Source organism: Macaca thibetana, chromosome 3 (assembly GCF_024542745.1).
Source record: "Macaca thibetana thibetana isolate TM-01 chromosome 3, ASM2454274v1, whole genome shotgun sequence".
NCBI classification, from domain to species: domain Eukaryota; kingdom Metazoa; phylum Chordata; class Mammalia; order Primates; family Cercopithecidae; genus Macaca; species Macaca thibetana.
In genome coordinates, this window is record NC_065580.1 from 47,734,363 (window position 1) to 47,759,089 (window position 24,727).

The 24,727-nt window shown below is 35.9% G+C and overlaps 1 protein-coding gene and 1 long non-coding RNA gene across 4 annotated transcripts in view; one reads left to right on the top strand and one right to left on the bottom strand.

Annotated features, from left to right (window-relative positions):
- Window positions 1-24,727, top strand: part of IMMP2L (inner mitochondrial membrane peptidase subunit 2) — an 869,510-nt gene that overhangs the window by 151,634 nt on the left and 693,149 nt on the right. The window lies entirely within an intron of this gene.
- Window positions 18,468-18,780, bottom strand: LOC126949829 (uncharacterized). The gene is made up of 3 exons (XR_007723968.1): window positions 18,690-18,780; window positions 18,597-18,627; window positions 18,468-18,503 (listed from the first exon to the last, which is right to left on the bottom strand). It is a non-coding gene; the product is annotated as an uncharacterized LOC126949829 (long non-coding RNA).

The following is a 24,727-nucleotide window of genomic DNA, read 5'->3' on the forward strand; positions in this document are numbered from 1 at the left end:
AACTCATGAAGTCAAAGGATACTCATCAGATGGAGAGCAGCTGCACACATAATGCACGGCTCCACAGTGACCATAGAACAGTGTGTTCAAATACTTCAGAAGGACTTGCCACTTCGAGGACACCAATCAAGGACCTGATCAGTGGCCACCATTTCTGCATGTCGAGTAGCCTGAAAAGAGAAAGGGCCTTGCACTGATATTGTTTGCTTCGTGTAACTACTATTTTACAAATATACAAAAAATAAGTACCAAAAAAAAAAAAAAAAGATGATCGATTAGAGTCATCTTCTAAAATGTGTAACCATGGAATTGTCTTATAGTCTATTATCCGATGAGATTCCTAGGTTTTTGATTTGGTAGCTAGTGATAGGGACGGATATTTAAAATTCTTTGAGATGAAAAGATCCTAACTTATTTCGGCTTGAACACTCTGAGCTAAGTCATTTAGCACAACCTTATATAACCCCATCAGAGTGTTTACTGTTTTCTAATATGGGGACAAATGAAAAATTTAGAAAATTAGGACAGAAAACAAACAAACAAAAATGGCACTCAGAAAAGAAGTGGAATAAGGAGAACACATCAGAACCCTAATTTGATTCATATTTGTTTCTCAGACTTTTGTTATTTGTTTAGATATGACGATGATGTTGTCATCAGTGATGGCAGCAATGAAAATCGATTATACTATATTTAATGCTAAATGCTTTACATAGGTTATATCTGAGGTAAGCCAGAAACTGTTGAGAGAGGAACTTAATATATTTATCAAATCTAAGATTCATCTTTGTGTCATTTATTTTATCTTTGTCGTATATATTTATGATAAAGTATTTCTTCATGTACTTTATGAAAAATATTGTCAATTAAACTGTGATACTATTTATTGACTGTAAGATATGTCTTGATTCCAGAGATGACAAAATATTTTAAAAATTATATCCTCATCAATGAAATATGTTGATTGGTGAAAGTGAGACTAGCAGACTGATGAATAACTGTTTCCTATTTTGAAATCAGTTTTAAAAAGTTTATCATTAATAAAGGTGGAAGTTTTGAAAATGTGAGAACATGATGTTAAAAAAAACCTGTTCCAATCCTGATCTCTTGGCTATCTTTGGGCCTTTCCTTTGTGGAAAAAAACACACATCTATAAAACCCACTTATGTGAGCAGAGAATCAAAAGAAGGATTTGGAGAGGTCTGCATATCTTCAAGTAGGAGTCGCCTTTAATGTAAGTATAAGATAAACTTTAATTTCTGCTAGTTTTATACATTAGATTTCAAAGTTGTACTCTTGGGAGTGAGGGATGGTGGTAGGGAAGATTTTAAGAGTAAAACAGAAAATGAACATTGAGAAATAAATACATTGTTCCTTGGGGAGTGTTCTTTCTAGAGACACTGAGCCTGTAAACCATTCCCTCCTACGTAAAATGTCAGGAGCAAGATTAAATAGCTCTTCCTAGCATGCAGAGTTTACAGACCGCAGATATTCCCCGAGCACAGCAGACAATAGAGTAAGTTTAATTGAAAATACGTTATGTTCTAAATTCTGCTTATTGTTTAGTGCAAAACTTGAGGAAGGAGGAAGGAAGGGAAAGGGAAATGGGACAAGTTTTTTACAAAAGGTAATGGGAGGAGAGCTGTTGCAGAGCCGGGGAACAAGTAACTGGCTATTCACTTGTAAGATCTGTGGAAAAGTGGAAAACAGATTGAAGCATTACAGTAGTGTAGAAAGATATTTCTTTTTTTGTTTTCAGTTCCCAGCAGAGAGCTTCAGAAATCCTTGGAATTGTCTGAGTCATTAGGGTGACGAGAGCATCTTTTGTTCTAGTGAGGTTATTCTTGGTGGGCCCTTAAAAAGCTTCAGGTTGCAGGCTGGTTGCCCAACAGACCAAGCCTTGATTAGCAGCTTGGGACTTTTAATCTCATGTGAAAACCTTTGGGGAGGGGAAAGGGGCTGGAGATTGAGCTAATCACCGATGGCCAGTGATTTAATGAATAATACTTATTAATGCAGCCTCCACAAAAACCCCTAAATGCCTGGGTTCTGAGACTTTTATAGTTGGCAAACACATCCACATGCCAGGTGGGTGGTGCCCCCCAGCTCCATGGGGACAAAAGCTCCTGTGCTCTGGACCCTTCCAGACCTCACGAGATTTACCTCCTCATCTGGCTCTTCATTTGTATTACTTATAATGCACTAGTAATGATAAGCAAAGTGTTTTTTGGAGTTTTATGAACCACTCTAGCAAATTGCTGAACCTGAAGTGAGGGGAAGACCCTCCACTTCAGACTTTATAGTCAAGTTGGACAGAAGTGTGTGTAACCTAGGAACCTTGTTTTGTGGGACTGAGCCCTAAAGAGTCTGATGCTAACTCCCGGTTGTTATTATCAGAATTAATTGAATTATGGGACTTTCAGTTTGTGTCAGAATTGGTTGGTGTCAGAAGGAAAAACACTTCTCACTTGATGTCGGGGTGGTGTCAGTAAACACAGCTGAAGCATACTTAGGAGAGGCATTGAGTTAAAGGCCAGGAAAACTGGAGGGAGGTAAAGAAGTAATAGGTTGATGGGAAGTGTGTTCAGTTGTAGATAAGGAAGTTAAGGCAATAAAATAAAAAAGTAGTCACATCAGATGCTTTAGAATCTAAATCTATAAATTCTTGGCCTTGGGCCGGAAATTGTTTTTATTATAGCTTCTGTACATTTCCAGTGGGAGACATTGATCATTAATATGTGGCTAGAATAGGAAAAAGAGACTTGACTGGTCCAGTTAATCTTTTTCCTGGTTAGACAGTATATCAATTGGAAGGGTGCTTAAAAATTTGGAAATGTGATTGCTCATGTGACTTTGGGCTAAAAGTATGTTCTTGTCTGAGGCCCTCCTTGGGTAGCTAATAGCCAAAGAGAAAATATAGTTTGCACGTTGCTGTATGCTGGAGATAAATGCAATCAAGCTGGTAATGAAGAATTTGTATATGCAAAGCTAGGAGAGGACATTGAGGCAGGGAGGGAAAGAACACTTTCTGAACCTCCTTTGCCAATCGAGAATTATTAACCTGAGATTGAAGAAGTGCATATCTGAGGTCAAGAACAAGGGGGCAGTGCTCAATGTCATCCTTTAGAACAGGGGGCAGGAATCCCACCTGGAGAGTGGAGGCAACTGAAAGAGAGGTATGGTTGTGTTGCCATATATTAAGGAACTCTATTCAGGTTTCCTTGAACTCATACTCTTATCATAATTGTTGTCATTGTTGTTTGTCTTTTTGCCATTTTTGTGGTTGTATAAGGCTGAAGTTTTTTATTTTAAAAAATGTGCATCTTTGGATAGTCATTCTGTATAAAACGCAGGCAGTGCAGTACCTATGGTTGTTGCATTGGGTTATTTAAAAATGCAGAAATTTAAGACACTTACAAAGCAATCTGAGTGTAGAATCCTAGATTTGAATTATTTTTTCTGTAACTGTCACACAATCTAGCATTGCCCATACCTAATTTTTCATAGTTTTAGTGATTCATCTTTATCAAATCTTTGTAAAGCATTGTACTTACTTTTCTTGGATACAATAATCCTTTCTGCACTCATGTTTCATCAGGTTGTAAATAATTTAGTTAAACCATATAATTACTATAACAAGAAAAAATGGTAATAAGTGTGGGAACAAAACAACCCCTCTTGGTGAGTGTGAAGCTCAAGGGTTGGGAAGAAGAGCAGGGGCAGAGTAGAGAGTGGCCTGTACAGGGTGCTGCATGTTCCACAAGGGAGTGGAGAGCCTCGACTAATGGAGTATCAGCAAGAGATCTGCTCCTGATGCTCACAGTCTTTCCAGTTCCTCTGTTCCTGTGCTTTCTAGAGATTCTTTAGTCCTTTGAAAATCTTTTATTTACATATTAGCAATAAGCCATGTTTGTAATTATTACTAAAAATGAAAATAACAGGATATATTAGTAACCGGGACTGCTATTATAGTAGATAATAGGCTTTCAAATAAGTGTAAGAATTCTGAAATTTATAAGGTAAGATTTTTTATGTTAGTTGAATGTATTTTAGTAGTAAAGTAAGGAGTAATATTACAGGCTGATTACTGAGGTCTCTTAAATTTATCCTATAATTAGAATTTTATTCTTCATAGTTACATGTTAATGTGTGTCTGCATTTGTTTGTGTTTTTTTTGTTTTAAAATGTGATACTAAAAATACACAGAAATTGAAATTTAGCCCCACTGCAGTTCCATAATCTCTTCTTGCTTTGTTCTGTTGCTAAGTCAGAAATTCACATTTGCTAGATTATTACCTATTGCCATGGAAATAGTTTTGTTGTATTACTATTTCACTATAGGAACAAGCAGCAGGAGCTAATGGACCATAAGAGGGAAATTTGTTGTTTAAACAATGATTATCTTTATATTTGGCTAACATGAAAAGGGGAAAGTACAGTTTTTCTGTCACACAGCATGAGAAGTAAATGAATGAGATTTAGAGACAGAATTTACCTGAAAAAAATTTATACCTGTCTTGTGAGTTGGAAATAAAGTTACCTACTCACAAGACAAAATTATAAAATGTGTCTATATCAAGCTGTGTTTTGTCAAGTCACAAAAGAGGGCCTGTGGCAGGTTGGGTTCCCTAGAAGCAGACAATGAGATGGAGTTTGGGGTGTGAGATGTATTTTAGGGATCGTCTCTAGGGAAAGGAAGAAGGAAGATACAGGATTGAGCAGGGGAGGAAGCCAAACTGTGAGGCAGGCCTGACAGAACCCTAGACAAGCCAGTGGGACCCTCAGACAGTGTGGCCTTCAGAGTTGTCTCAAGTCACCACTGCCCTGTCAGAGGATGTCGAATACCCCAAGGGAGGGCGGTTCTCTGCAGCTATGACGATGTTGAAGTCTACTGACCTGGCGGTTATCTACTGACTGCACTGCCCATATATGGGCCATGAGTGAGTGCTTCTTTGAAGGGGGCTCTGGGTGATGCCTGTTGTTGTCTACATAGGTCTTATTTTGTGACTATCAGGGAAATTTTGCAATTTTATCCTTATAATATTTATAATTCCCCAATATAAATCACCTTTCTAAGCCAAGTATTCTGTAAGAATTAACATTTTACAGATTTTAGACACGTTCAAAACACCTTTTAACATCCTTATTTTATTTATTTAGTGCCCTTAGAATTATATAGGCTGTATTAGCCTCTAGCGCAAGCACACTTTTTTATTTTTCAAAATTCAGAGCAGATTGTGGCTCTTCATAGAGAGCTAAGGTTTTTCTTAATAGTTATATGGGCATTTAGGGCCAAACGTGTCTTTGTTTTTTAATCATTTGACAATGATTTCAAGCTCATAGAAACATAGCAAGAATAGTACAAAGAACTGATAAGATTTTCACTCAAATTTTCAGTATTAAGATTTGTATAGCTGCTTTATCATATTCTCTCTCTGTCTCTCTCTCAGTTTGTCCTCCCTCTCCTCTTACCATTACACATTATTATTATTTTGAAGTTTTTTTTGGCTTCAGAGAACATTGGAGACATGATGCCCCAGTACTCCCTTAGTACTTCAGTGACTGTTTTCTAAAAATAAGGACATTTCCCTACATAATCTCAGTATAAACAACAAAATAAGAAACTAGTATTGATACAATGTTACCATCTATTACACAGATTCAATTCATAATTCACCAACTGTCCCAATGATGTTCTTTATATGTCAAGAATCTAAGCCTTGTATTTAGCTGCCCTGGTTCTTTGCTCTCCTTCAATCTGGAATCTTCATTAATCTTGCCTTATCTTTAATGATTTTGACATTTTTGAAGAGTACAACTATGTTTTATTTCTCTACTTGGATTTATCTGATGTTTCCTCATGAATAAGTTATTTTGGGTATTATTACCACAAAAGCGATGCTATCTTCTCAGTTCTTCATGTGAAAAGGTGTGGTTCGAGCTTATCTTGTACTTTTCTTGCCCCAACCCTGGTGCTACCGAAGACTTCTGGTTTCTTTTAGTGGATTCTAAGGTTGCCCTTTGCTACTGAGTTCTAAGGTTGCTGTTTGCTACTGAGGTGTCTTTGCTTCTAGATCTTTTCAGTGAACAAACCTAGGAAATACAGGTTTGCACATTTTATGTATATATGTATGAACATATATATACACACACACATACACATACTGATATGGCTTGGCTGTGTCCCCACCCAAATCTCAACTTGAATTGTATCTCCCAGAATTCCCATGTGTTGTGGGAGGGACCTAGGGGGAGGTAATTGAATCATGGGGGCCAGTCTTTCCTGTGCTATACTCGTGATAGTGAATAAGTCTCATGAGATCTGATGGGTTTATCTGGGGTTTCTGCTTTTCCTTCCTCCGCCATTTTCTCTTGCCACTGCCATGTAAGAAGTGCTTTTTGCCTCCTGCTATGATACTGAGGCCTCCTCAGTCATGTGGAACTGTAAGTCCAATTAAATCTCTTCTTGTTCCCAGTTTTGGGTATGTCTTTATCAGCAGCATGAAAACACACTAATACATATGTACATTACATGTATATATGTATGTACATATATACATATACATCTCCATCTATCTATCTGTTGATCGGTGATCTATCTATCTACAAATATACGATCCCACTGATCTCCTCAATTCCAAATGACAGGGTTTATTCTTCCTTCCCCTTTTTGTACTTGTAGGTTCCTTCTCCAACATTAGAAAAGCTGGCTCCCATTATCCTCAGCATATTTAATTGTTTGCCCAATTTCCCCTTTTTATACTTAATTTTACAGCTATATGGGTCATCTCCTTGACCTCAACCCACTATCCCCAGCCAGCTGGTTGAATATTTGGTCCCGGTCTTACTGTCTTGTGCCAGCTAATTTCTCAGTCCTAACCAAGGAAAACGGGCCCAGATACTTCTTGTTTCCTGGCACTTTTATTATTTTCCTTTAGATATAAAGGGCTGTATGGACTCTAAAAGTGATTTGGCTGAGCACCTAGCATTTGGTATGGGTTATATCATAAAACAAATTGCTATTAAAAATGGGGTTATTTATTTATTTATTTATTTATTGAGACACAGAGCCTTGCTCTGTCGCCAGCCTGGAGTGCAGTGGTGCGATGTTGGCTCACTGCAACCTCCGCCTCCTGGGTTCAGGTGATTCCCCTGCCTCAACCTCCTGAGTAGTTGGGACTACAGGCAAGTGCCATCACGCCCGGCTAATTTTGTTGTATTTTAGTACAGATGGGGTTTCTTCATGTTGGCCAGGATGGTCTTGATCTCCTGACCTCATTATCTGCCCACCTCAGCCTCCCAAAGTGTTGGGATTACAGGCATGAGCCACCACGCCTGGCCATATTTTAGTTTTTGTGAAAAAAGTTATTATTCTAGATGTGAATGACAGAACTTTATTGCTTAGCTTAAGATTCTATTATGGAAGATAATAACACTGGCATACATGCTAGCCATTTTTGATGTTAAAGATAGTTTATGAATAAGAAACTATATTGTTAAGGCAAGTTTTTCTTTGGTTTCTTTTAGATTTATTTTTTGTCAGCTTGCTAAGCAATAGCTAAAATGAGTTCTTGTTGAATTTTGTTTATTGGTTTGCAATAATGAGAACAGTTATTGAGTCCAATAATTTTGTGCTTTTATTTTCAAGTAACAAAGTGTTCTTATTTTGTGATGATACCACAGAAAGCTAGTTTAAAAGCTAGTTTTAAAGGATCTGTAGCTTGAGAGGTTATAATTTAGAACGGAGGCATGGTGGTCAGAGGAAATGAGCCAAAGTTAAAAGCCTTTTCTGTGCCATTGCATCTGTAACCATCCTCAAAGTACTCTGCACTTTATGTCACAAAAAGCCTCAAATCCTGTGGGTAAATGTTATCTGCAGGAACCTCATCATTTCTGAAAACAGTACTTTTATTCTTAGAGTGTTTGAACAAGAAATACAAATAATAGTATTTTCTTTTCTTTTTAGAGGACAACAGATAGATAGAAGTATTCTTCTGCTATTTTTGAATAAGTGCTATGTGATATAAGAAGCAAAATCAAATTTAAAATTAATGGATGGTGAGATAGAAACTTAAGGTATTATCTTGGTTAAATCTCTTTTGCCTCCTTTGTGAAACAGTCATTCTCTTCTTTTTGTGGGGTTATTTTATGCCTAATTTTCTTTTACCAGGTAAAATGTAATTACTTGTCAGCTAATAGTTTATGGCACAGATGTTTTTGCCAAAAGCATTAAAGGTAGATCTTGGTTATATATAACCTTTAAGGGACACAGGGAGCACACATGATATGGACAAAGCAGTTGATAGGCGGTGATTATGATCGCACAGGGAAGGGGAGTGAAGGCTCATGTTATTCTTTTTCTTTAAATGTATTTACATTTTATCATGAGTCTTTTATGAGTTTTCATGTCCTTGTCTGATGTAACTTTACTTGCTTCTTATCCATTCCCTCTCTCTTTTTGTCTGCCTTTGTCTCTCACATACATTCATTTATACACACCCAAATATACATACCTTCACATTGAATTTAAGTAGCTGGCATGCTTAGAAATATCCTCACATGGGGATTGCATAGGGCCAATGTATATAAATTGGTGTGCCTTTGTGTATATATGTATACATATATGTACCTTTATGTATATATGTATAGTCACACACTCTATTTTCAAATAGAAAACCAGTCATACAAAGTATTTGCCATATCTTAAACATTCAGTTTATGTTTGTTAAGTGAATGAACTTGTGAGTCTAAAAAGAGCAATGATATTAAGGATTGAGGAAAACTGGGCATAGGAAAGGATTACTCATGGAGAAGTTATTTTTTTAGCAAAGATTGACTTGTCTAGATGGTTATGTCAGGTTATTTATCAATCATGTGGAGCAGGCTGGGAGTGGTGGTTTATGCCTATAATCCCACTGCTTTGGGAGGCTGTGGTGGGAGGTTTGTCTGAGGCCCGGAGTTCAAGACCAGCATGGACAACAGAGCGAGACCCTGTCTCTTAAAAAGAAACAAATTAGCTGGGAGTGGTGGCATGTGACTGTAGTCCTAGCTACTTGTGAAGGTTAAGCCCAGGAGTTGGAGGCTGCAGTCCAGCCTGGGTGACAGAGTAAGACCCTGTCTCTATTAAAAAAAAAAAATTTTATGTGGAGCAATTGGGAGGTTGAGTTTATTCCTTCAGCCTACCTTGCTGAACCAAATCTTATTTCTGATTAGTAGAGGGTAAGTGTATAATTAATTGAGATGTACACATATGTCATTGTAAAAGATAAATTATGCTTTAGATGAAGACAGTGACCTGGGTATGGGATCAGATATTTGTAATTTTTTTCCCTTTCCATCAGCTTTTCTTATGGCAGCTCATTTTCTGTCTTATGACAGCCAAGTAACTCTGTAGAGTAAAATGACTTTTATATGATAGAAACCATAATGAACCACTCAGGACATTTGCCTTTAAAAACAGCAATAAAAAGATCAAACATTCTCTAGTTACAACTTTAACATTTTACCATTTAGAGTGATATTGCTAGTCTTGTCAATGAAAATGACCACTTGGCATCTTTTTGGAGTATGCGAATGTATGGTTGGGGACTCACTTTGGCCTGGTGTAGCGCTTTGGGTCTTGTACAGGATTTTCTGAATCACTTTTCTAATGTGCCCAAAATGTAGAGAACAGGATACTGCTTCCCCTGCTGCTTTCCTGAATGTCAACATCTTCCTCTTTTATAAAGGGCAAATTGCTATATTGAAAGGAGTGTGAGCAATGAAAATCCATGATTTGGTTAATAGTTCAGATTAGGGTACCAACCACTTGGCTTTCTTACCCCTTTTTGCTCAAATGCCACTTGTCAGTGAGGTGTTCTTTGGCTATCTTATTCAAAACTGTACCCTTGCCCCCCACCTCCACCTTGCCTTATTTTCCCAGTAGTACCATCTGACATACACATTTTATTTATTACACGTCTTTCCTATAAGAAAGAGGTCCATGAGGGCAGGGTTGCTGCAATCCCAGTGCATTGCCCAAAGTAGGCATTTGTTCATTATTGGTTGATGAATAAGGCCTTACAGAACCTACCTAATTTTTCTAAAAATTCATTTCCTCAAGCATAAAATGGAAGTGTTAGGAAGTACTTTGTGTGCTGTAATATACTTTATGAGGTGTTTTGTTAAAGTTAGAAATTAATCAAGTTAGAAATTCTAAATTTAATACAATTTATGTATTTCCTAACTTTATCCAGTTGAAAAAATATGTGTTAAATGCTCTTTTTGAAATGAATGGGGACAACTCCAAAGCTGCCTTTTTGGCCCCAGTTCTGTTTACTGCTACATGACTCATTTTCACTTGTTTATGAATCATATTTTTTGCTTGCTGCTTAAGAGATTCCTTACCTGGAGGCCAAATGGAGCAGTGATTGACTGAAGAGTCAGAAGATTGTTTACCTATGATACAAAGACCTTCAGGATCTCCTTCTTTCTGTCTTCTTTCAATAGTAGAGGGACAGTGCTGATAGAGTGCAGCAAGGGCCAGTTTCTGCCCTCCAAAGTGCTTTAGGAGTTTGGGAGAAGTAGGAATGAATTGTGACTTGGAGTGGGGACCAGCCTTGACAATATGCTCAAGGCCAGAGATACAAAGCTGAATTCAGCGATCTCTACCTGATTTCTTAGTGGAGATACAATTGCTGTCACCACCACCACCACCACCACCAGCACTAGCACTAATACGTCGTCGTCCTCCTCCTCCTCTTCCTCGTCTTCGTCTTCTTCTTCTTCATTTAGAGATGGGGGTTCTCACTCTGCCACCCAGGCTGGAGTGCAGTGGTATAGTTATAGCTCATTACAGCCTCAAACTCCTGATCTCAAGTGTTTCTCCCACCTCAGTGTCCTGTGTAGCTGGGACTGAAGATGTGAGCCACCTCACCTAGCTGGGAGATACTATCAAATAGCTAATTATAACCAAGTTCTTAATTGAGATATAAATGAGCACAAGAGCATAGATGAGGCAGTGATATTGAAATGTAACCGGACAGGTCAGAGAAGACTTCCTTGATAAGGTGACATATTAACTGAATATTTATGGGCTTGAACATATAAAAGTGGAAGGAGGGGGATTTCAGAAGGGGCAGAGTGAGGAAAAACATGAAAAAGAAAGAGGCAGGAGAACTTAGTGCATATTTTAGTTTGTCACTAGGATTTTTGGAGGTTGAAGGTGAGATTTTGATTATTGAATCCTCCACCTACCCCTCCTGCCTTCTGGGATTCTGGACTGAAGCATTATTTATAAAAGGTATAGAAGCCAGCAGGGAAATAAAGTGCTGTTTAAAAGGTGGACGAATTCTGGGTAGCCCTCAGTGTCTGGCTTTTTCAGCGAAGAGTGTTGGACCATGAGGCTTGGTTTCGTAGGCTTAGCTTGGTTTTCTGATCCAGTGAAGCCCAATACCCTTCACACATTCACTTGTCGGTGGAGACACTGGAGCAGAGTAGAGATGATGATGGGCGGGCCAACAGATTCTTTTTAATCACACAAAATAATTATGACCACTCAGCCTGGAGAACCACATCCTACCTAGGCATGCCTACCACTCCCAGAAACAGGCAGAGTGGAGGTATGGAGAATCTGGGCTCATTTCTTTAAAGCACAATAACTCCACCCAAAAGGTTTAAATGTGGCAAAGTATGATAGCTATGACTCTTGCCTTAGGAAGGAACTAATTAGGGTTATATAGACTGGAGGGAAACCCTCTTTATTCTCTTCAGTCTCTCTACTTCACATGTGCATAGATAGAAACCCTAGAGGGATACATGGGTTCCCTGTCCCCAGTCACTCTAGTCCACGTTTTCTTCCTCCATTCCTCTTTATGACTAATGGCAATCATTTCTCACAGGTTTATTTTTTGTGTGTTAAGAGTATGGATCACTGGCCACAGAGTAGACTGAAGATGATTCTCCCCTACCTGAATGAATCTATGTCCTTGGCTTTAAAATATTTGCTGTAAATATTAAATACTTGGAAGTATGGAACCACATTTGCAGCTACTGTTAGCCAAAGGTGCCCAGTAATTACCATATAACCTGAGTAATATTTTAATACAGAAACTAGAGTTCTTACCTGCATCTGAATTTATCTTTGCCTCTTGAGCCACCTTCACTTTCATTTCTGGAGGAAGAGGTGTTCTTTCTTCTGTTCAGGATTGCCTGTCCATCTGTGTTCTAGGTCTTCTCTCCCAATTCCTCAGGCTCTTGCTCGATTAGATATTCCATTTCTTGCCCCTTTAATCAGCTTTTCTGTACTGACTGCTTTTCTGAGCCTTTGAACATGCTCAGGTCTCTCATGTCCAAAATAAAAAATGACAATACCCCAAACCATCCCTTGATTCTGTGCTCACTACTTTATTATTTTTTTATTTATAGTTAAGATTTTAGAAACAGTTGTTTATACTTGGTCTTTCTTGCTTCTCTTTTGCTCTTTAGCCTTTGGAGTCTTTGGCAGTCTTGCTGGTTCCTACCACTGGGATCGCCTTCATGAAGGTCATCAGTGATCTCTGACTTGCCAAATACTTTTTGATTTTTTTTTTTTTTTTTTTTTTTGGTATTTTGTATACTTTTCAGTGCTTCTCTGAAGTTAGGTACTTTTCTTTTGTATTTGATTCTATTGAATGTTACTTCCTTAAAAAGTTCTCTTGGTTTTTGTGATTCTGTTCTTTATGAAGTAGACTCTACTCTTTCCTTGCCTTGGGAAGGGACTAATTAGGGTTATATAGACAGGAGGGAAACCCTCTTTATTCTCTTCAGTCTTTCTACTTCACATGTGCATAGATAGAAACCCTAGAGGGATATGTAGGTTCCCTCTCTGCAATCACTGTAGTCCACATTTTCTTCCTCCATTTTTCTTGTTCATATGTGGCTATTTGTTAGTGAACTTGCTGTCGATCCTTTCTCTCCTTTTCAGAATTTTTGTGTTGCTGTTCCTTCCTGGACCCTTGACCTTATCACTCTACAACCTCTCCTGGAGCAAACACTTTTATGGGTCTGCTGCTAATTCCATATTCTCTAGCTTCAGCTTAGGCATTTCTGTTATACTTCAGATCGTGACATCCAATTGCTTCCCAGACATTTCCACTTAAATAACCTACACGCATTTCATACTTGATACATTTGATGATAATAAAAGTGTTCCTCTTTCCTGTTTGCTATTTCAATGGGTGATAACATCCTTTCCACAGTTTCTCAAACCAGAGAGTTGGTAAGCATTTCAGACTTCCATTTAGCTCATTACAGTATAACTAGCATGGTACCTGCATATCCTAGGCATGCAATAATGATGTGTTTGAATGAATGAATGAATGAACACATGACTTCTCTCTTACTCCTTATATTCAATCAGTCACCAAGTCCTGCATCTTCTTTTCTTTCTTCTCTTGAACCTTTCTCTTCTGTTCTTCTCCATTCTTAATATTCTGGATGAGACTGTCCTCTCTCACCTTGGTGATTTCAATAGTCTACCTTGTTCTCATCATTGCTAGTGTATTTTCCTCCTCACAGTTTTTCATCTACACAAGTACTGTCCAATTGAAATGTATTATACAAGGCATATATACAGTTTTACCTATGCTAGTAGCTACATTTAAAAATAAAGAGGTGGTATTGATTATAATAATATATTTTATTTGATCTAGTTTATCCAGAATAAACTAGATGGTTTATTTCAAGTGCTCAGTAGACACGTGGCTAGGGGATATACCATATTCACTAAAGTAGCTCTACACTGCTAGCAGAGTAAAAAAATCTCATCCAGTCTCTGCTTACATTGCTCCTCTGTTTTCACTTTTTCAGTGACTCCCATGTCTTACAGGTCAAAAAAAATCTCAACTTAGTAGTATCTCCTGTAAGGCGTGACATGGTCTGGCCCTTCTCTACTTCCCTCTCTGACCTTTGTACTTTGCACCCTACTAATGCCAAACTAATGTCGTTACTAGTACTATGCTGGGTTAATCAGCTACAATAGTTCATGCAGTGTTGTTTCAGCACTTGTGGATGGAAATGCAGGCATCTGGGTGAAAACATGGTTTTCTTTATTCTCAGATCTACTTATTTTTAAATAAGGTGCTCAGATTTGCTCTCTCATTTTGGAAACGTGGAAAACAGTAGTGAGAATAACCTGATATTTTTCACTTAGAATCAACTCAGGTACCTTAGAGAAACAGATTCTGTTACTTTTTGTGAAGAAAACTGAGGTTAAATTGTCTTCTAAGGTTAGCAGTTTATGCCCGGTATTTCTTTTTACAATTTCTGATGATAAAATGTGATATCAGAGTGTATCAGAGACAAGCCAGATGGCCAATTTTAGACTAGTTTTAGTGCTAACCAAAGGGCTAATTTTTCTCTCTCAAACTCAAGCGTGACTATTTATTGTCAAAATATTCAATAGCTGGACAAGCTAAATTGGTCCAGGAAAACCTAATTGGATATTTTCCATCTTGCATACCTCTGCTGCTTATATTTAAGGAACCCTAGGGAATAGCTGTTTGTAAAAATATTGATTACATGTCTGCTGTTTTTTAATAGCTGCATATTAATTCAAGAAGTTAAATTTCAAGGGACTGAAATTTTAAAGAAAAAGAAAAATCGGAACCCTAGCACTAGTCCTTTCACATCCATTTAGGTGAATAGTTTTAGTTCTATTGCATTCTGAGTGTTGTTATCAGTCTGCGTGAGGAGGACCACATGATTAGCTTGCTCATACTTTGACAAAAAAATCATTATATGGCTCGAGCATGTTGTAGGAGTCAATGAATATATAATCTATTTCAGATTCCCTGAAGATATTAAATATCATCTCACTTTGAATGTAGAGGGTATTTCTTAATAAATGTTTATAAACTCTCATGGCAGGGCCTTCATATGACAACTAATAAACATACCATTGTGAATGGTGTTAATAAAAAGACATAATACTGTGAAGTGCCTTCAAATTTTTTGGGTGTTATAATAAAGTATTATTTTTTTCCTGACAAATAAATTAGCAGTGATTTAATCATTTTATGGTAATTAATGTTGCAGAATATGCACAGAAGAGTTTCAATGGAGCTATTTTACTATTTTCTAGTAACTTACTTTTGATTTTTATTTAGATAATTCATAATACTAAATCAGCTGTAGAGAACAGTTGCCACTTGCAGTGTATACATGGATTTTGTTTTTACCTAAACTTATGTGGATGTATGAAATCTGTTATTAATGTTAGAAAATAAAGTTGTTCATGAATGTTATTTCATCTAAAAATTCCAAACTTGAACTAACTTGCTAGTTTTCTTAATCTCAAAATGAGTTCTTATTTACTTGATGAGCAAATAGTAGGCAGTTACATGTTAGACAGTTTTGTTATTTAGAGTTTGATAATATGTGCCATTTTATATTTCTGGAATTTTCTGATCTTGAAACTATAAGCCTTCAGATATGTATTATTATTAATAATATATTATTATTTGAGAAAATGACTGGTATTTCTATTTGACTTTCAGCATGGTTCCTTTCCACCATATTCACTTGATAAGGGAATTATTTATTTATTTTTTGGCTCAGTGAAATATCAGTAGTGCTTTTCTGAGGTGCAGCAGTCTAACGTGAGATTGTTTTAAGGTGTAATATTATGAAATTTCATTTCACCATGTAAACATCTTGACATATTTTGCAGTTTTTAAAGTGTCTTTTATTTAGATATTTATAACAACTATTATCCTGCATAATACATATATAATTTATGTACTCTCATTGGGTGCATTCTTTGACTGGAATATAAATTTTCATTTACGTATCAGTTTAAGTTTGAATTATGTTGTAGAAGTGAGGAAGTGATACTATACATGGTATTTCTTATCTTTAATAGGACTTTTTTTTACCGTAAGGGTTACTTGAAGTTTTGAATGATATTTTATTGGCAATTTTGGTCTTCTCTTACAGTGTACAAATGTCATGTATTGTGTTCTTCAATTAATAAACAGATTGTATTCTACTGCTGGAGTAGCCTTTCAGTAAATATATTTCAAAATGGTGTCATTAGTCTTTTAATAAATATTATTATTAAATATGTATAAACATGGGAAGGTCTACTGTATAATTATATGTTTTAAATTATCTTGTATTCTTATGGAATTGTATACCTGTTTCTCATGCAGAATAACTACACCATTAAGAGAGCATACTAACCTGTTTTTATGTTTGTAAAGATTGCATGTCAACTAGATGGCTTGAATTAATCTGAATTCACCTTCATAATAGTGCTGAAGAAACTGATACTGCAACTTCTCATGTAACAAGAAGATCTCAAGTTTAATAAGTCTTTGAGCTGATTCAGAAAATAGATTTGTTGCTAACAGCTTTTATGTTAATATTGATGTGAGAATGCAATTGGATATTATAAAAACTCTTCAGTTCAACTGTTTAGTCATTAAAATAATTTTGATATAACAGGTATTGATTAAGAAAGAGATTTTAGAGATAGAAAGACCTGACTTCAGTTCTTTGATTTGCCAGTTACAGCTACAACGGTGCCCTTGGGTGATTATAACAATACCTGCTTCATAGAATTGCTTTGAAAATAATTTAGATAATAAGATTTAGTAAGTACTAATAAATATGAAGTATTATTATAAAAGTCATGAACATTTTTGTCTTAAATATATTTAAATTTGCCGGAAGTTTTATCAATTTTTCTATTTGTGACAATTATAAAATGTTGACTAACTGGATTATAAGTATGCTAAGCTATAGACTTTTTGGAGGGTCCTTTGAATGCCAATACAATCCACATATCAGAGAACATTATACAGTTGACATTTAATAAAATTGAATTGAATTTTCAGGGCTTCAGCTGGTATGATTGTCATGCAATTTTGCTTATATCCTGACATATAATTGTTTTATAATTTTTCTATATTACCTGCCAAACTACATTGTAAACAAAAATTGATTAGAGATTATATTTCAGCTTTTAAAAAATATTATCTAAAGTTGTGTGAAAAAAAAAAAGACCTTCAACTACCAAGTCTGTTCCGTAAATATTTCTTGGATTTTAACATGATTTTTTTAATGGATTATCTGTATTCCCCTTGATTTTAAAAGAAAAATGAATAAGTAAAACTTAGTTAAGTTAGAATTATTAATGGAAGAATGCTAAAATCAATTATGGTACCTTAATACTATGTATAGTATTATAAGATATATATGTGGATGTGTAGTTGTACGTGCATAGAAAATACTGTGGTAGGATTAACAGCAAATTGTTTATAGAATTACTTCGGGTGAAGAGATTAAAATAGTTTAGAGTGTATATCAAATTGAGTTTTGTAATTGCAAGCAAACTAAACTCAGAGATTATCTAATCAAAATAAGAAGGAGATTTATTGGATAAAATGTGATTATATCATAGAATCAAAAGCCAAGCTGAGTAAATAGGCCCCTGGAAGCATGGAAATATAAACAGCTGAGACAGTTCATTGGCAGAAATTCCTGTGCAGTTTCTGTGGCAGGAGTGGGATTTGGGAATTTCCTGTGACTGACAGCCCTACTAGAATGACATAGAATGGAGGGAAAAGCATTTTAGCAAAGGAAAAGATGCTGGGCATGAAGAGTATCATAGAGCTGTACTATAGAGGGATACTATACTGTAGAGCTGTACTATAGAGGGGTTACTGTACTATAGATCTGTACTATAGAGGGATACAATACTATAGAGCTGTACTGTAGAGGGATACTATACTATAGAGCTGTACTATAGAGGGATACAATACTATAGAACTGTACTATAGAGGGATACTATATGATAGACCTGTACTATAGAGGGATACTATACTATAGAACTGTACTATAGAGGGATACTATACTGTGGAGCTGTACTACAGAGGGATATTATACTATAGAGCTGTACTATAGAGGGATACTATACTATAGAGCTGTACTATAGAGGGATACTATACTATAGAGCTGTACTATAGAGAGATATTATACTATAGAGCTGTACTATAGAGGGATACAATACTATAGAGCTGTACTATAGAGGGATACTATACTATAGATCTGTACTATAGAGGGATTCAATACTATAGAGCTGTACTGTAGAGGGATACTGTACTATAGAGCTGTACTATAGAGGGATACAATACTATAGAACTGTACTATAGAGGGATACTATATGATAGACCTGTACTATAGAGGGATACTATACTATAGAACTGTACTATAGAGGGATACTATACTGTGGAGCTGTACTACAGAGGGATATTATACTATAGAGCTGTACTATAGAGGGATACTATACTATAGAGCTGTACTATAGAGGGATACTATACTATAGAGCTGTACTATAGAGGGATACTATACTATAGAGCTGTACTACAGAGGGATACTATACTATAGAGCTGTACTACAGAGGGATATTATACTATAGAGCTATACTACAGAGGGATGCTATACTATAGAGCTGTACTATAGAGGGATACTATACTGTAGAACTGTACTGTAGAGGGATACTATACTATAGAGCTGTACTACAGAGGGATATTATACTATAGAGCTGTACTATAGAGGGATACTATATGATAGACCTGTACTATAGAGGGATACTATACTGTAGAACTGTACTGTAGAGGGATATTATACTATAGAGCTGTACTATAGAGGGATACTATACTGTAGACCTGTACTGTAGAGGGATATTATACTATAGAGCTGTACTATAGAGGGATACTATACTGTAGAACTGTACTGTAGAGGGATATTATACTATAGAGCTGTACTATAGAGGGATACTATACTATAGAGCTGTACTACAGAGGAATATTATACTATAGAGCTGTACTATAGAAGGATACTATACTATAGAGCTGTACTATAGAGGGATACAATACTATAGAGCTGTACTATAGAGGGATACTATACTATAGAGCTGTACTATAGAGGGATACTATACTATAGAGCTGTACTACAGATGGATACTATACTATAGAGCTGTATTATAGAGGGATGTTTTCCTTCTTTATGTATGAACACATACACACATACACATATATATTTATATATGAAATGGAAATAAAAGAGTGATATTTTAGAAGAATGACTAAGAAAAACCTATAGAACTCGGTGATAAGGAGCTACTTCTAGGGGGAAAATCCAATATTAGAAGAAAATAACTATATATACTATATTTTTTATTATGCAAATATATATTACATGTATTTATTTTCAAAACACCTTTACTGAAATTTAATTCATATACCTTATGATTCACCCGTTTGAAGTATACAATTCAGTGACTTTTAGTATATTCACAGAGTTGTACATTCATCAGAATAATTTTAGAACATTTGTGTTACCCTCAAAGGAAACCCCACATCCCTTAGATGTCACCAGCATACCATCTCCATTCACTTTGTCCCTAGCAACCACTAATGTGCTTTCTGTCTCTATAGATTTTCCTATTCTGAACATTTCCTATAAATTGAATTACACAATATGTGGTTCTTTGTGACTGACTTCTTTCACTTAGCATGATGTCTTCAAGGTTCATCATGTTCTATATATCACTACTTTTTATTCCCTTTTATGTCTTAATAATATTCACTGTATGGATAGACCCCATTTTCTGTGTCCAGTCATCAATTGATGAACATTTAGATTGTTTCCACCTTTGCTTATTATGAATAATGCTTTTGTGAACATTTGTATACAAATTTTTGAATAACTTTTTAATTCTCATGCATATATAGCTAGGAGTAGAACTGGTGGATTATATGGTAACTCTGTGTTTAAGCATTTGAGGAAATGCCAAACTGTTTTCTGAAGCAGCTGCTCCATTTCACATTCTCACCAGCAGCGTATGGCGTTCAGTTTCTCCACACCTTCATGAACACTGTTATTATCTATTTCTTTGATTGTAGCCATCCTAGTAGATGTGAGGTAGTATCTCGTGGTTTTGATTTGCATTTCCCTGATAACTAATGATGTGGAACATCTTTTTATGTGTTTATTGGTCCCACATATATTTTAAATTAATGAGATTATGAGGCTTTTTTACTTTCAGAATTTATTTTTTTAAAAACTTGTCAGATTTGTTTAGATATTTGTACCATTACTCTTCATTGTTTATAGTTTTGACTGTGTGTTATGTAACACAATTTTAGTTACTCTACATAATTTCTCTGTTAGCTAACTGTTGTAAGAAATGGAGACTGAGAGAAGATAAGTAATTTGTTCAAGGTCACAGAGCTAGTAAATTGTATAGGATTTGAATCCAGGTCATTTTAAATCCAGAGCCTGAGTTCTTTAAAAATGCTACTATAGCATGTCTCAAGTAACATATGTTTTTAGGTTTCCTGTATTATTATTGTTATTGTTGTTGTTCTGGTTGTTACTTTATTTTACTCAACTACATAATCTCACAGAGACAAAGGCTCTTAAATTTCACATGAACCTCAGTTCAAAAATGTCACTTTTGGCCTGGCGTGGTGGCTTATGCCTGTAAGCCCAGCACTTTGGGAGGCCAAGGTGGATGAATCACTTGGGGTCAAGAGTTCAAGACCAGCCTGGCCAACATGGTGAAACCCCTTCTCTACTAAAAATATGAAAATTAGTCAGGCATGGTGGTGCACGCCTGTAATCCCAGCTACTTGGGAGGCTGAGGCAGGAGAATTGCTTGACCGGGAAGTGGAGGTTGCAGTGAGCTGAGATGGCACCATTGCACTCTATTCTGGGTGAAAGAGCAAGACTCCATCTCAAAAAAAAAAAAAAGTCACTTTTACCAAATGCAGGAAATCTGTTCACAGGATTGCTGAGGTACGGTTGTTTAGCCAGGATTACATGTTGTTTTCTATCTACATGAGAGCTGTATTTGCTAAAAATGCACATTTCCAGGCTTCACTCAGATACTATGAATGAGCCAGTTGAGTACCAGAGCTGGAAATCATAATTTAAGCCAATGGATTGGATCAAAAACCACTTTTTTTGGTGGCAGATATTTTACTGTTTCACAAGACTACTGTTATTATTACTTTTGATGGTTTTTCATCTGTTTCCTGGTAGTTTTTGTCTTTTGATCTGCCTCTGCTCTTTGTAGCAACACTCAACAAGCCTGTTCCTTTTAATGTTTGCCAAATATGGCATCAATGTGTGAGTTCTTTTAGTCTGTAGTTTACATCCTGAGAGTTTTACTGAGTTAATCATCAGTGAAGACTCTCTTACTGAGCATCTCCTCAACAGTGGGAGACAGCACTAAAGTATAAGACCCCCCACTATGAAGGAGCTAAACTTCTGGTAGGAACTGTGAGCATTTACCAGAAATATTCAAGTCTTTTTGATAGATCATGATATCATATTTGATGCTTAAATTTCACATTTTCTTGTCTCTGAAAACAAAAGTCTAGACTTAGTGACAATAGTTTTCCCTGATTTAATGTAACTTTTCCTCAGCAATGTGATAGCTATCGCTAACATCGAATACACCATCCAGTCTTCGCACAGGCTTAGATAACCCTGAAACTTTGTTCTCTCACTTGGGTTGCCAAGCAAGAAGAGAATACTATTAAAGGGTCAGACTCATGTGATCAGGTCCCATTAGCTTTTGATTTATGGCCAAAGACATTTTACTTACGTCTTTACTTGTTTGACTCTCAGGATCTGACTGTCTTTTGGTTTTAACTTGGTAAGAACTATTGGGCTTTTTCCTCTTTATACTGCGAAAAATGCAAGGAGCTTTATGATAAGTTGTTCATCAGAGTACTTGTTAGACATAAGGACAGTAATAATGTGGGAGAAAGAATGGACTTTGAAAAGCTTGCTTTGTGGAATTGTTGAGTCTTGTCATTTTTTTTTTGGGGGGGGGAGGTTTCCTCTTGAGAACTAGCTTCTTATCACTAAATTCTTTTAGGTTTTTATTAGTTGTTCTTTTAGGATGCCAGTCTTTCCATTTCATTTACCTAAAGTTACCAGCCTAGTCTAGGACTTTACTAGCTACAGAATGATCAGTACGAGGAAAGAGAAAAGGCTCAATGGTGAATTTATTACATGAATATTGACTTGATTTATGCAAATGCATTGTCAACAGGTTATCAATTTACATTATTCAGTATGCATTTGTAGACACTTATGACAATATCAAGCTTTAGCACATGAGCAATTTTTGGAGACCTGCTTTATGCTTGGATAGTTCAGAGCAGCTCCCATTATATAATCTGAAGTAACCATGATGAGGGCTTGGCTTTTTTCAGGAACTGAATGAGGTCTTTGCTGCAGACTAAAATGGGAAGGATCAGAGCAAGCTTACCATCAGAAATCGATGTTTGCCTTTTTCTTCTTCCTCCATGATTAAAAAAGCAGGGGGAAAAAACCCACTTCAACTTTGATTTGATTCAAAATAGTATTTCCTAAAACATAAGCCATTCTTGTCAAATATGAGTTCCTTAACTTAAAAATACGTTCATTTAAATCCCTGATGTATTTTCTCATGTTCTTCATTCATGCTTAGGGACAGAGTGAGTGGGATTTATGAGTTACTGTACTCAGTACAGGAGAAATTAATTTGGTATAAAATATGTAGAGTATAATCTTACTATTTTTGTATAATATTAGAATTTATCCTACTCTTACCAACCTATCCTCGAAGCCATTTTCCTTTAGTTCATAATCCTCACTAACCAATTTTTCTCCTGTGGGAACTTATAAGCATTAGCAAAGCTTATAACTGAAGTTGTCAAGAAAACAAACAAATTGAAATATCTGCCACAGAGCAGCTTTACAAGTAGCAGCTCCTGGATCATGAAAGGACCAAGAAAGAGGATCCTAAATGCATGGCCTCTTTTCCACTTCACTTTACTTAGTAGCACTGAAAAACAGGTTTCTCTCTTTTAGTCAGTGATTTTTCTCAATTTCAATGTATTTACTGCATGACATTTGCTGAATACATTTGCAAACATCTCATCCAGTTTTCAAAACAATTCTGCCCAGTAGATGATACCAGCCTTCATTCCTCAGTGCCGCACTGTCTTCCAGTATGTTAACTTTTTTGATCATCTCGAATTATTTTTCCTTTTTGTAGAAAATTTATTTCTTCTTTCCTTTTATATATTTTCAGTTAAATTTAAGAAATATTCATTTAACAACTACCCTGTGGGAGGCATGTGATCTCTTTCTCTCCACATTTTTTTTTTTTCACCACTTAACGCTACTTTAAAGTGTTTTGGGGAAAGTTTCTTAATCCTCAATAATGAAAATATTGGATAATTTTGTAGGGGCAAGTCTCTTAATCCTCCATAATTACAACTTTGGATAATTTTATAGATTCCTTCCTCCAGTGGGTAACAAAACAGATTAAATCAATGTATTATTTTCACTTTTACCCTAATTGTTCATCTTCAGTGTGTAGACTTTATGGGTATTTGCAAGAACATGATCAGTGATCTACAGCACTTGAAATAGAAAAATGAAACTGATTAGGAATTATGACTGCTCATAATGTTCTGTCCCTGTTTTGTTTTTCTAGTGCAAAACTAGTGTTTCTTATCATCCTTGCTCATACATTATGTTCATAGCCTTTTGGGTAGAGTAGGAGGGAAAGAAATAGATTAAATTGTCTTTCTTATCTGCCATCCTGTACCACTCTCATCATTTCCTTTTTTTTATGAAACAGAATTCACTTATGTTAAAAAAAAAAAAAAAAAAGAACAGAACTCATCAGAAGTGACAAAGTCAGTGATCATTTGAATGCTTATAGGCAGTCAACTCCATCTCTCTTCTCTGCCTTCCTTGGTATCTGCTTCCTTGTAAGGTGGCTCATATTGTGGTTATGTGATAGCAGCCAGTGGCATCTGGTGGGTGGCAGGTGGAAGGTGAAGGAATATTTATCTCGTGCCCATTGACAGAAGGAAAGAGAGTAAGAGATACATATTCTTTTCTTTCATGTGGCTCTAGCATTTTGTAGAAATATTCAGCATAAAGGAAGTATTATTCCAAAGTTTTCTTTGTTGTGTTTTGTATTTTTTTTCAGATTTTTTGTTTTAATTTTTGTGGATACACAGTAAGTATATATATTTATGGGATACACGAAATGTTTTGATACGGGTATGCAATGTATAATAATCACATCATATAAAATGGGGTATCCATTTCCTCAAGCATTTGTCCTTTGTATTTTATATTTTGTTTGGTCATTGCTTGCAATTTTTATGCATGATGTTGGCACAGAACCTCAGACTGGCAATTGTATAATGCTGGCTGTTTCTCCTTGGTAAAATTGGAATACTGAAACTTTGGAAAATGTTTCTCAAGGTGATTGTTCTCTTACCCAAAATTGTGGCCATTTGTCAATATATTCTTGAGTTTCACAGTTTGAAGAATACCAATTATGAAACTTAAGACACGCTACTTTGAAGTGCATGTTTGATGCTGACCAGCTCAGCTTTAAAAACAGTGTTTTCACAATATTTTATTTGTACGTTTGTTTTGTTTTGCTTCAAAGAATAGTTTCCTAAGCTGAGCCTATTTAAATTACATAAACATATGACTACACCCACTTCTTCACACCTTTTAGAATTTTAAATTTTTAGTATAGGCTATATATATTTGCCAGTGTTTACTTCTGTGCCTTTAATGAAATGCCTTAACATTGTGGGAGTGACTTTTAAGTTCAGTCTCTGTACATACAGTCTCTATGGTGATACTGTGTCACTATTATATACTGAACATT